General features: G+C 41.0%; 1 long non-coding RNA gene across 1 annotated transcript; it reads right to left on the bottom strand.

Moving 5' to 3' along the window:
- Window positions 1-9,492: 9,492 nt before the first annotated feature.
- Window positions 9,493-12,837, bottom strand: LOC137447634 (uncharacterized). Its single transcript, XR_010988893.1, has 3 exons — window positions 12,551-12,837; window positions 12,329-12,433; window positions 9,493-10,643 (listed from the first exon to the last, which is right to left on the bottom strand). It is a non-coding gene; the product is annotated as an uncharacterized lncRNA (long non-coding RNA).
- Between the last annotated feature and the right edge of the window lie 314 nt (window positions 12,838-13,151).

Raw genomic sequence — 13,151 nt, forward strand, 5'->3', positions numbered from 1 at the left:
GCTAAAGAGAAGTGGGCATGCACAATGTTAGGCAGGATTTGATGCAGCTGTTACACAGATTGGCAACTTACTATCAGAGCACAGAGTGGACTAGTTTGAGACACAGCAGTAGGAATCAACCCTCAGTTCAAAACACCACGAAAGCACTGAACAAATTTCTGGAAATACATAAGATATATTACAGTCATCTCTCATGGCTAAATGTGGTTCTAGGAGAGACAACAAAAACTCAGCATGAGGGTGTAGCTGAGTTCTTGTACATAGGTGATGTGATTCCTGTTTTCATATTCCATTTTGAAGTTTGGAATGGAATATTTATCCCTTTACATTAACATGATAAGCAAACTCTTTATCCATAAACAATGACTGATAAAAAAGGAACCATGGAACAGATTAACTAGCACTGGATAATCCCCCTCCCTGATTAATAACTTTGTTAACCAGTTTACACAGAGCAGCCTGGTAGGCACTCTTCTGGTGAGCCTACAGTCTGTTTTATTGATACACAAGAATGATTTTTGGAATGTTAATGACACGTGGTCTCCTTCTGCAAGGTGTAAAGAAGTGTTCCTTTGGCATATGGGCAGCAGGATATAAAAGTAGTTTGTTCCTGATATAATTTCTCATGCAAATGCATTGGCATCCATTTTCCTCACATATAATAGATGCTGCTGTGTTATTCCTGCCCATCTCCTCCTCCTCCCGTAGTGCCTGTTGTCAACAGTTTACCTGCTATCTCACAACTTAGATGTCACAGCATTTTTTATTCTTTGAAATGTTCTTTATCAACTGCTAAAAACTTTTCTTTCTATCTTCACAAATACATTAATATATGCCAGCAGAAGGCTGCTGACAGAAACTTTTTGGTTCACTGACAGGCATTTTTAGTCTTCATCAGGTTTTTCTTAGCATATTTTTGAAGATCTGTCTTCAGTGCTTTGACAACATTAATGACTGTATGGTGTCAAATGGCACTGTTTTCTCCTGGGATTATGAAATATTTTAGACATTTGCAAAGAGAGAAAACAGTTTATATAAAAATGTCATAGCTGGCTTACCTTCACAGGTAGCACTGAGGCTAGTTTCAGAAAAACTCTTCAGAAGTAAAACATTTGTAAACAATGCCAGCAACTCCTTCAAGCTGCTGACTCCACAACTACTTCCAAAGTTGAAGGGAGACTGTCTTAAAGTCATACAATTTAAACTCAAAAAATAAACACAATCATTGCATGAGGTCATCAGTGTGGCATTTTAACCCTATTTAACATTTTTTCTTGCTCCAATCTGAGAAAAGGAAAGAACATACTCTTTCAAGTCATCCTTGGAAGCTGGCACAGAACATGAGACAGCCAAAAGGAAGGGCCAGGAAAATACAGTTACATGAGGAAAAAACCCCAAAATTTTCCAGTGTTATCAGTCCTGGAGCACATAAAATGTTCCTTCATGGGAGCCAGGAAATAATTTTCCTCAGTATTACATCATATATTAGCAGAACATACTGCTGAAATGGGAGAGTGAATTATGGTTTGTTTGACGTTTTTCTTCCACATGAAGAACCTTGTATTCATCATTGCTTGATGCAGAACAGCATTATTTAATTGGTTGGTACTACATAGAAATGTCTGTGTATCTCAGTGTAGGTCGGGCTTCAATATTACTAGTCCTTCATTAACACAGTTCATACAACTTTATCCTAATCCCAGTTCACCAAACCAATAATTTTTCTTCATCAAACTTCCTTTGTGTGTATGTGTGTTGTTTTTCACAATATGTGCAAGAAATGAGCTTAGCGCTTCAGCAAAATAAACTTGATCATGGGTCATACCCACCTGTACTCTTCACAGCACAAATGCTTTCTGATTTCTAAGTAAGCCAAGCCTCTTTTATTGTTTTTTTATTATTCAGCACAATTGAATCTGTATGAGCAGTGGACGAAATTGAGATGAATTTCCTTTCTCCATCAAAAGCAGCCCACCCTTCTCCATGATCCATGTGACAGTCCCCATGTGACAAGAGAGTTGCATACTGTAGCTAACTGGGAGCTACACACCCATGACCAGAGTCAGCTGCTACCAAATGATTAAAAGTGAAGTGACATAATGTGGGTCAGTTGCTGAGCAGAACTAGAAACTTACTAACACCAAAAGGAAGAAGGTATTCCTCTCTTCCCCTTTTCCCATGCCTGAACTAGCAATGAAAGGTCGCAGCTCTCTTGTCCTTTCTTCTGCTCAGATCCTTCCAGACTCTCCCTTGCAGTCTTTCCATTGCTCATTGAATGTTTTGCTGAGCTGTCTTGGTACAAAAGTATCAGGAGAAATAGAAAATTATTCACTTTTGGGTGTTTTTTTTAACCAAGTTTTCAGCCACATGCTGAAATGACTCAGCAAAGGGACATGACAAAGCATCCAGGACTGGTACAAGGGAGGGGTAGGAACACATTGCCCAGTGAAAGGGAAGTGAAAGAAGAAACTATTTCCCCCTATAAAACATATAAATTTAAATATACAAAAAATAAAGGGATGGGAAGTAGGACTGTAGGCAGCAGTTAGATTGGCTTCAGCTGCTACTGAGCTCCAGGATCAACCGGATGTGTTCATGGAGGTATCCCATAGGTGCAATAGGTGGCAAAAAGAGAGGGGAGGCAACATGCAGCTTAAAGATAGAAAAGGAAGGGAGAGCAGGACCTTTGCCTGTAGTAGTGGTGGCCTGTTAGATAAGGTCAAGCCATCTCACTATGAGTTACTCAGGATGGTAGTACATAATGACCAAGTTTGCATTCCAGTGTTGGTGTTAATTTGTCTTTCTTCCATTGATTTTCAAGAAACTTTAAAGAATATAATTGTACTTGAAACCTCTGCTGTCTTCCCTATTCAGCCAAGCACGTTTCAAAGTCTTCCTGTAGGAAAAGAAGGAAAGTCTGACCCACATTTTAAATAATTACCTAAGTCTGTTCCCATAGGAAACAAATAACAAAATAATAAACCGCACACACCTACAAATGGTCCTGTAAATAAAGGGATGCTGTCAAATGAAATGAATTAGACCAATTAAAATAGTAAAAATGTTTTGACACAGAGGTCTTTAATGTCTCCTGTGCAAAAGAATATCCCTTTAACAGGTGTTTCTTTTTTCTTCCTGTTTCCAGCCCCCTCTCTGAAAATGGTCAAGGCCAGGTTGGATGTGGTCTTGAGCAACCTGATCTAGTGGAAGGTGTCCCCACCCATGGCAGGGTGCTTGGAACTAGATGATCTTTAAGGTCCCTTCCAACCCAAATCATTCTATGATTTCTGCTTAGAACTACAGAAGGGAATGGACTCCTGGTTGACCAAAGAATAATCAAAATATACTCTGGTTTGTCTCACAAATTTTTTTTTGCCCTTCTCCATGTATGTCCTGGCTGCCTTGGCAAACAGCCACTTATGGTACTGTGGGAAAGCAGGAACTTGTGTTTTGCAGTGGAGTGTAAGAAAGTGATTCCATCCAGCTCATGCAGGAGTGTGATGCTCATTTTGAGAAAAGCCTTCTTTATAATGATAGTTGTGGGCTCTTTCCCTGTTTTGGACTACAGACTTGAACAGTTACTGGAGAACTGTGTTGCTGTCAGTGGAACATGTCCACAATGTCACCGTTTTGGACTACACATTTGAGCAGTTGCTGCAGAGCCATCCATTGCTGTCAGTGGAACATGTCCATGATGTGTGTTGATATGGAGTAACAGAAAATACATAATAGTTTTCCTGGAGGAAGTAGGCAATTAGTGATTTCTGTAAATCCCAAAGGGGGGCTGTCTGCATCATTAAACACTTAACTAGGCCATTTCGAAAATGGAGCTAACTGCTTTTGAAAATCTCTTTAATGCTTCATTGTCACAATTTAGCATCATTAACAGGGAAGATTTAGTATTATATCATTGCTTTTCTCTTGTGCCTTTCTTTTCCATTCTCCTTTCTCTGCCTTCAGCTTGGTTTTGTGTCTCTTCTAGATCTGCATATACTTTCAGGAAACAGCAATGTTGTTCTTGGGCTTCATACCCACCCCTCCTTCTCACCTTCCTACCATATAACATTAGGGTCAAAAGAATAAGGGAGAACAGGACATTTCACACCTCTCAGAGCTATTGTTTTCATGACCATAAGCCACGACAGACTCGGGTGCAGTACTGCAAAGACTGAATTAATTTCAAATTTGAAAAGCCTAGGTTCCTTCCCTTCTCCCCCAGCAAACAGGATTTAAAAATTACTTAATTTACTTGATAATTTATACTCTGTAGAATCTGAACATTCAGTGAACTCTGTATACTGTGGTAGAGAAGTCTGACAATCAACAGAAATGGGATACCAATCATACACAAGGGTGGTCAGAGGCATAAAATAAACCAGTATAATCACATCTTAAACCAATAAAACTGTAACCAGCCAATCCAGGAAAACACTGAGAATTCTGAAGAAAATTATTCCTCCAATAAATAATATGCAAAGATTAGTCTTAGAGGCATTATGAATTAGTATATTTCATTTGATTAAAAGGAGTGTAGGTACAGAATACTAGCAGGAATATCACAGAAAAAAAAAAAATCCTAATTTCAGAAAGAAATGGGGTCGGGAGAGAAATTTTAACTCAGACTTGATGTAAAGATAACAGAAGTGTTTTCCAGTAACTAGAGTTCTTCCCAGTATGAACTCGGCATGCATTTGTACCATGAGCGTGTGTGAGTAGACATCAGAGAAATCTTTTTGCTTTTACCTTCCCTCCAGCTCAGAGCACATGAAGTCAACCAGCCTAATTCAGCTGCCCCTCAGCTGCAGAGCCCCGAGTGAACAGTAACATCGGGAGAGAGTGCAGGAGGGGAATGCTTGTGTGAATATCTGAGCTTGAGAAGTAGGTAAGTAGGTTCCTCTTTTAACTTTGAAATACAAATATATGTGTTTCCACGTTGACATTTTCAAAGTGGGGTTACACGTAGAATGCAGTCTCTATAAACACCCATAGCGGGGAGTCTGCGTCTTTCTTGCACACAGCATTAGGCCTGGATGCCTCAGAGAGGGTGAATACTTGGTGAAGTTGATGGCTAAGTGTCAGCTGGGCTGCTCAGAGCTGTGGAATAGGGCAGAGGTAATCGAGGAGAAAACTCTGGCACTTACTGCCCATGGGAGAAACCACAGACGGAGTTTTAGGGACACCTTACTCAGAAGGAAAAATCTTTAAAGGGGAAATTATCTGTACAAACTTGTGTTTTTCCTCTTCTGAAGATACCTGCATCTAGGAAGGATTCCTCCACAGAGAAATGCTAACAAAATAGCAGCCTTCCAGTACCTGAAAGGGCCCTACAAAAAGGCTGGAAAGGGACTGTTTACAAAGGCCTATAGCAATGAGGGGCAACACCTTTAAATTAGAGAAGAGTAGATGTAGGTTGGATGTTAGGAGGAAGTTCTTTACCTTGAGGGTACTGGAACGCTGAAACAGGTTGCCTGGGGAGGTAATTGAGGCCCCATTCTTGGAGATATTCAAGGTCAGACTTGACAGGGCTCTGGGCAACTTGATCTAATGGAGGATGTCCCTGATCACTGCAGGGGGTTGGACTAGATGACCACCTTCCAACCCAAATCATTCCAATCCATTCTGTGATTCTATGAAGGGGAAGCTCATGGGGATTTATTAGAACCCTTTTTAACTTCCATATTTTGTGGTTCTCATCCAGGTCAACTGGCACAGACTAGCTTCTGGCGTGCAGATCAAAGCTAGTGCTCTTCCAGAGGATCACTTTTATCCTTTCTTCACACTCAGAGGAGCATACTTTAGTGAAAAAATCCATGCCACTTTTTTTTTTTATCTGCATACCACAGCCTTGTCTATTATACATTATTCACAACACTCAGCAATTGTCTCCTCTAACCACAATATCTAACCAGGACATGTTTCTTAAGTCCATCACACATCGGTAACCTTTGCATAGCCTACTCTGCAAACACACCCCATCCGTTGTGCTTTTGCTTGCTGCACCTGCCACAGTACCTGCTCCTTGTGCAACAGCTCAAGAAACCATGACAGCATCTCAGGCCTCTCCTGAAGCTTCCTGGGCCAGGAAAGCTATCTCAACACCTTGCAGAAATCTCTAGAATTACATGAGATAGATGGATATTTTAGATTTTTAAAAGAAACTTTTTTTCCTCCCAATAAGTATTACTTCGTAACTTAGAAGGTTCTGCATCTTGGAGATGAACATTCCCTGTGGCAACACAATTTGGTCTGTATCTGGGTTAAGCAGTAGACTATCAAGAATTCTTGGCCACAGGAAGCCACACACAAGATGCCTGTCTGAGAATTAGCAGCTGCCATTCATCACTAACATTCTGTGCACTATGCATATTCAGAAAGCATCTAGTACTGCTTAGTTTTAGCCAGTCCAGGGTGGGTCTGTTGCTAGTCAAAATATTCAAAGCCATTTTCCACAGCCTGTATCCCTATATAATCTTGAGCAACACTGAAAATACTGTCAGCTCTTTTCTCAGCATGGGCTCTCCCACTGCAAGGAACAAAAGACAGGATTCACATTCCCCCAGTTTCTACAATTACAGTATCAGCAAAACTATCAGTCATGCTCAACTCTCCACTTTTCCAGAGTCAATAGCTGGTGCTCTCTCCTCCTCAGGAGAACTTTGGCTTCTGCAAAGCTGGAGAACTTGTTACTTCAGGCATTGCAGGGTTTTTTATCTTGCATGAAGTTCCCCATACACATTCAGTATTGGGAGGGACTCTGCACTCAGCTTGCTGCCAGGTTACAGGGGATGCCATGTTCTGTGAGAATCCCCATGATCTGATGCATCTTGCACCATCTCTTCATGAGGGATTTGGTGAACTCTTAAATATGGATTAGCCCCATAAGATTATGTCTTTCAGTATATTTATATCCATCTCAGCACTGCTGCTGTCTCCAAGCAATCCTGAGCCCTGGGATGACAAGCAAACATGTGTGTTAGAAGCAGACAACCTCATGGGCAGCCTCTGGAGATGTAAGGCCAGAAAGGCAATACTTCCACAAATGTTCATTCAAACCAGCACTCACAGGGCATTTTCTCTTCATACATCACCAAAAAAAGCACTGATTTCCTTCTTTCCTCTGTACCTCCTCAAGAAGACAAAAGCAAGTTTCCTCTTTATACATAAAGATCCCAAAAAACCCAATCCCCCCACTTCCTTTCCCCACCTCCTTCCAAAGTAATGAAAGCCAGCAGTTTCTCTCACCTCTCCACCACCCTATGCAAAGCATACAACTCTCCATCATCTTAACCATCTCATAAGCTCAGCTTCTCCCCTGCCTCTGAGAAAGGTCCAGTGGTCAGGCGTGTGCCATGAAAGGCTTACACAAGAACAATACCCAAGCTCTCTCAGGGAGATTGACAGCATCTGGTTGCTTTGTGCCCTTCCTGACAGAGGAAGCCCATGTTCCCTACCATCCCTCTCTAGGAAGCCATGTGTGGAGCTGAGAGGAGGGAAGGGAATACTTGCCTTCCAGGCCCTTACTCAAAAAGATGGTAAGTAGAAAACTTCAAATAAAAAAATCTTACAAAATTCACATAAATCTGTATGTAAAAGTATTTCTCAGGAGAGTTTGTCATGAGGAAGCCCTTGAATGAAATAAAAACAAGTGCTTACATGTTAAGGCTTCATATGCCAGCCACTTCAGTGGAGAAACACCGGATTCAGCCATGAAGAAGGGATGCTCAGGCTGGAAGTTGCTTGGCCTGATTCTGCTGCATGATGGTCTGACAGGGTATGTGGCTCTTCCGTGGATGAGGTCTTAACAGGAGTGAAAGTCAGAAGGTGCTAGAACAGCTTTTGAAGAACTGTCATTTCAGTACTAAAGCACTCTGACCTTGCTAGTGGGTTAGAGTGCTCTCCATCAGGACCCACCACCTCCTTAATGGCACTTACTTATCACAGCTTGTCAGCCTGCTCTGAACAGCAAACAGATTGAGAACTTTGTACAGCTGCATGCTGACATTTTGCCTGCATCTTCCTCAGTTTCAATAAAGTGAAAGAGAACAGGAGTACTGAGGGCTTTACCATGACTTTATCACCAGGTTTTTGCAGCAATGCGAGGATGCAATTACCAGTGGTCTCCTGAATCACCAGGTTTAACTTTAATGAAACAGTTACTAAAATGTATAATTGCATAAGTAAAAAGCAAAGTTCCTCCCAGTTGATTGCACTGTAGGATTATTTATATGATAAACTATATGAAACTCATTATATCAGGGGAACATTCTATATTGCTATTTTAATAGTTGAGAAAGCAGAATGAATTGCATTGATCAACAAACATCTCCTTAAAATCTTAGAAAGCCTAGCTCATTGAAGGAACCTGGGAAACTGTTCTTGTGGCTGCCACTGTCTTGGATTGGCTTGATGGATAGGGGTGATGTACAACTTGGAACAAGGACAAATCAGGTCATGGCATAAATCACAGGCCATCAGCTGCATGGCCAAGTGCCACTTTTATACCCCCAAAAGCACTGACAGTCAAATCATGCTGTCATATCTTTGTCCACACAGGGAAATGTATGGCACAACCCTGGCATTAAAAAAAGTTCAGAATAAATCTCTTATTTTCTGTCAAAGACAAAACTAGGCAGGCTGTCTTCAGTTGTTACTTTTTTCTTGCCCTTCCGCTTCACATCAGACTGGAGTACTCTTTTCTGTCAGTTGAAGGGATCACCTTTCTTCACCTGAAGAAGATGGGGGAAGGAGAAGGGGAGAGAAGGAGGGAAGAAAGTAGAGAAGAGGGTGCTGGAGGGTATGTGCTGGTTGGTTGGTGTGTGGTGGGGGTGTGGTGGTTGGTTGAATTCCTCCACACCTGCAAGTTCAGTCCTCATGAGATGAAAGCATTTTAAATGTCAGCTGTGAATCAAATCCTAGACTAGTTGATAGCATCTCTGCTCCCTTGTTTTACCAAGTAGGTTCAGCTGACCTTTCAGGTCCTCTTGGGATTCATATGCCCTGTAAGAGGACAAACCATCTATATTTTCCCACTCAGACATCAGATTTAATAAAATATGTCAAACATAAGTGCACACGTACTAACTTCACCCTCCCTATGCAGAGACCAACAGAGCAGTTCCCCTATGTGACCTTCCAACCAGCCTTCCTTCCATGTGGATGAAAAAACACCCTTGCAAGCTATCTCCTGACCCAAGAACAACTATAAGATCAAGGCCATAGTGTGAAATAAATACCAAAGAGCTGTAAATCCTGACACATAAAAGGATAATCATACTTCCAGCTCAGTGTATGTGGCAAAGCATTCTGCAATGCAGCATTCCTGTTTCTTCCTCTGGTGGCTCATTTTATCCACATTATAGCTGTTATTAGTGTCAAGCTTGTGAGCAAAACAAAGAGACCTGCAAAATAAACTCTTGTCAAGAAAATATGCAGAGTTTATCTAAGGAACAAAATGCACCATCCAGTGAACACAGAAGGAGAGGAGATGGTTAATTATAATCTTTATTTCTGCTCTAAAATCAAAGACCTCTTTATAGCCTAACGGAATTATAGACTCGTGTCTACCATTAATAGCATGCATGGCGCCAGTGTAATAAAAGATGGAAATTCATTGTCCAAGAATGATTTATGGAGTTCAGTTATTCATGTCAGGGTTTCCACAACATTTTGCTTCTCAAAAAAATCTCAGGCCCAGATACCTAACAGTACTCAGACATTGATCCTTTAATGAATGTGTGCACTTTACTGATTTTATTTTGGCAATGTTACAAGCATGGGGGAGAGAGAGAGAACATGTGCAGTAAAATATTCAGCAACACTTCTGATCTGCTTTGTACTTGTTATCATTAAGATATTAATTTCATCTTTCCACCCTTTGGGAAAATATATAACATGAAACATGTAAACTTCTGAAAAAAAATCCATATTTTAAAATCCTGAGTTCAGCAGAATGTGTAATAAATAGATGTGAAGAAGCAAAGATCAGATGTAAGGGTTATTTTAGCAACAGGCTTTATTTCAGATCTATAACCATGAATAAAAATAATGCATCAAAAATACTAATTAGCCCATTTTTGACCATTTGTGTCTCTCTAGTGCTACACCAAGTGAGCTTACTTTTTTTTTTTAACAGTGTACACTTAGTTTTAATGGTTCAGCTCTTCTTCAGTCATCAATAGGGAGCCCTGTTACCATGGTGACAGACAGATGGATTAATGTGATGTTTAGAGAGATACAGTAGTGCCAAATTTTGATATATACAGTAAGTATTTATGTACTGCATACACAAGAGGGTAGGCATGCAGAAAATCTCAGGGACAGTCTTCCATATGCACAGAGTGCCTTGACACAAAATTCCCATTATCTTCTGACAGAAAGTTGCCATGTATCTCCCACTTTATGCCCCTCAAAAATACCCTGTTGAGAATCACAGACAGTTGCTCTAGAAACTCACAACAAACGTCTAATGAGGCCTTTTGGAAAGGGTTTCTGTCAACACCTCACATATCAGCTACATGTATTAGGCCACGAAGCTGCTGGTCATCTTAGAATGATTATCCATAATCCGCCTCTTGAAATGCAGTCTGACACCTTCAGCAGAGCCCTTTACATTTGCCTGTTTATTTTATTCATTGCAGGTCTTGCTAATGAGAAAGAAATGAGGTACACAAAAATCAGATTTTTACAGAGCACAGATTGCATTGGTGTAATCCTTCTTAAAACTTTCACACTTCCTTCTCTTTAAAACCTTAATGATCAGCACCTTCCTTGCCCATCTCACTTCCTTCCCTAGAGCTGCTAATGAGCTTTCCTATTTTCAAAGTATTAGCCTAGTGGTTTGTGTCTTGCAAAAATCCTCAGATGGAGATAAAATTAATAGAAAATAATAGAACCATAGAATGGTTTGGGTTGGAAAGGACCTTAAGGATTATGCAGTTCCAACCTCCCTGACATGGGCAGGGACATCTACTAGATCAGGTTGCCCAAAGCCTCATCTAACCTGGCTTTGGAACACTTCCAGGGAGAGGACATCCACAAACACTTTAAGCAACCCATTCCAGTGCCTCACCACCCTCACAATTCAGAACTTCTTTCTTATGCCTTATCTAAATCTACCTTCTTTCAGTTTAAACTTATTACTCCTTGTCCTATCAGCACACGGACAAAAATGTGTGACAGTTAACACAATGAATCCCTGTTAACGCTATGAACCCCCATGCACACAGAACTAAAAGATTATGCTGGTTCCATAGTTTAGGTTTTATTTTACTTTATGCTGCGTGCAGCTTTGAATCATTCTGTCATTGTGGAACATATTCACTGCAGAAACCTTCACTGCTCAACTGACTGAAAAGTCAGGTATTTTTAAAAGACAGTTTGACCTGAGAGATGAAATTCTGGCACAAACTTGGTGCTCTTAGTAATATTCTAGATGTGAAAACAGAAATTCTTTATCTAGATCATTTACATTACAAGAATAACTTAATTAGAAATGTTTTCCATCCATTCACATGGTTACAATTAGCATTCATCCCAAATATTCAGCTCTCCTTCCAGGCCTTTTAAAATTGTAATGCTAAACCATAGCAATCAAACTCTGTGAATGACCACAAAAAGGGCCTTTGGATGTAACTGCACTGAAGTTTGCAGTTACTGCAGAACTGCACTGATTTGAAGTATAATCTTGTATCTATGCCAATTAACTTTACTGTGTGATTTCTCAGCAGGTGATGTACTAAGAGCCCTTAAGTGACATTGTTAGCCACATGAGGACAGCCAGTGGTGCAGGGTGGACATAGCAGCCCTCCCGTGAGCCCACCCAACAAAGCAGCCTTGGAAAACAACATCTGCTGCCCAACAGTGACCCATGACAGCAACATGTCCCTCCTGCCCTGCAGCCACTGTGGCACAGGGTGTTACCCCAGAGCCGGGTGCAAGCTTTAAGTTAGCCTTGCCCAGTAACTAGTTTGTGTGGGAGTCTACCCACACATCCCATGCCTCCCAGGCTAGATGGGTGGTCTTGGTCCAACATCCTCCCCATTTTGGGGATCATATTAAAGGGGTTTCTAACATGGTACAGCAAAGCAACTATTAAAATTTATAAAGTACTATTCTATCATGAAATACATACTGAGACCCTTAAAGATATATTACCTACTATAAAAAAGAGCTCACAAACATATTTTCTAGGTCTCTAAATACCACAGGAAGTGGGAATGGACCTGTGATTTTCCTCTAGTTAATGCAGACAAAGTGACAGAACACTGACTAGAACAGGCTGCCCAAGGGGGTTGTGGAGTCTCCCTCTCTGGAGATACTCAAAACTTGCCTGGGTGCATTCCTGTGTGATCTGGTATAGGTAATCCTTCTCTGGCAGGGGGGTTAGACTAGATGATCTTTTGAGGTCTCTTTCAGCCCCTAACATTCTGTGATGCTGTGAAGAGATGTGGGAACATTTTAGTTGGAGACAGAAAATATCTTAAACACTAAGCAGGTATATAAAAAATATAATTTAGTGAAGGATAAGAATAGAAAACAAGTAGATACACACACACACATATGTAAGAAAACCCTCAGTAAGTGTTCTCTTCAGTGCCGTGTAAATGCCATCCAAAGCATATAACAGAGCTGACATGTGCTATCAACAGCTCTGAAATTTGTAGTGTGCCTCTAACCAGCCATAATGTCATCATCCACAAGTGCTAATTTGGGATCTATAACTGAAACTCTGGCCATACTGCCAATGGGACTTTTGCCATTTACTGAATCATGGCCAGGCTCTGGCCATAAAAAGCAATGCCTCTGTGGTGTCAGTGCAGCATGCCAGCACGCTCAGTCTTGTCCAAAGCTACACCGACATGCCCTGCTGAACAACCAACTGTAAAAGCAAAATTGAAAAAGAGGTGTTTTATCTTCTGCAGAAGTAAGCTGCAGCTTAGAAAACCTGCACATAGCACTGAGGCTGCACGGCGCTTTCAGGAACATCAAAGCTTTCGCAACGATAGGAAATGAGACGAGCGAGTCAGGCAGAGAGCAAAGCTGAGCTCTCGTGAGAGCCAGAGTGGCCCAAATGCTGCATTTTCTGTTTTCTAAACCAGTGTTTGGCTCTCTTCCAAAGACTTTTACATAATCCAGTTCTTTTACTGAACGTG

This window comes from Melanerpes formicivorus, unplaced genomic scaffold (assembly GCF_026170545.1).
Source record: "Melanerpes formicivorus ecotype bairdi unplaced genomic scaffold, bMelFor1.0.p_v2 SCAF_2, whole genome shotgun sequence".
NCBI lineage: Eukaryota > Metazoa > Chordata > Aves > Piciformes > Picidae > Melanerpes > Melanerpes formicivorus.